This window comes from Eurypyga helias, unplaced genomic scaffold, assembly GCF_000690775.1.
Source record: "Eurypyga helias isolate BGI_N326 unplaced genomic scaffold, ASM69077v1 scaffold22645, whole genome shotgun sequence".
Lineage (NCBI taxonomy): Eukaryota > Metazoa > Chordata > Aves > Eurypygiformes > Eurypygidae > Eurypyga > Eurypyga helias.
The window spans coordinates 17,254-17,489 of NW_010251084.1; positions in this window are offsets into that span (position 1 = coordinate 17,254).

A 236-nucleotide genomic window follows, 5' to 3' on the forward strand; every position below is an offset into this window, starting at 1 on the left:
CCAGTCCCTGGCTGATGGCTACCACCATCACCAGAGAGAGAGGGCTCATCCCAGCCCCTCGTGTGGGGCTGACCCCCACATCTTGGGTGGGAACAGCCCCTGGGGAGAGGGGAGTTGGGCACAGGGGTGACTGGGCTGGCTGTGGGTACCCACATCATCCCGAGCCTGACCTCGCATGGTGCTGGCTGCCTGAAGTGGGGGTCCCGCCGGGGCCGACCCGCCGGGGCAGCGCAGGA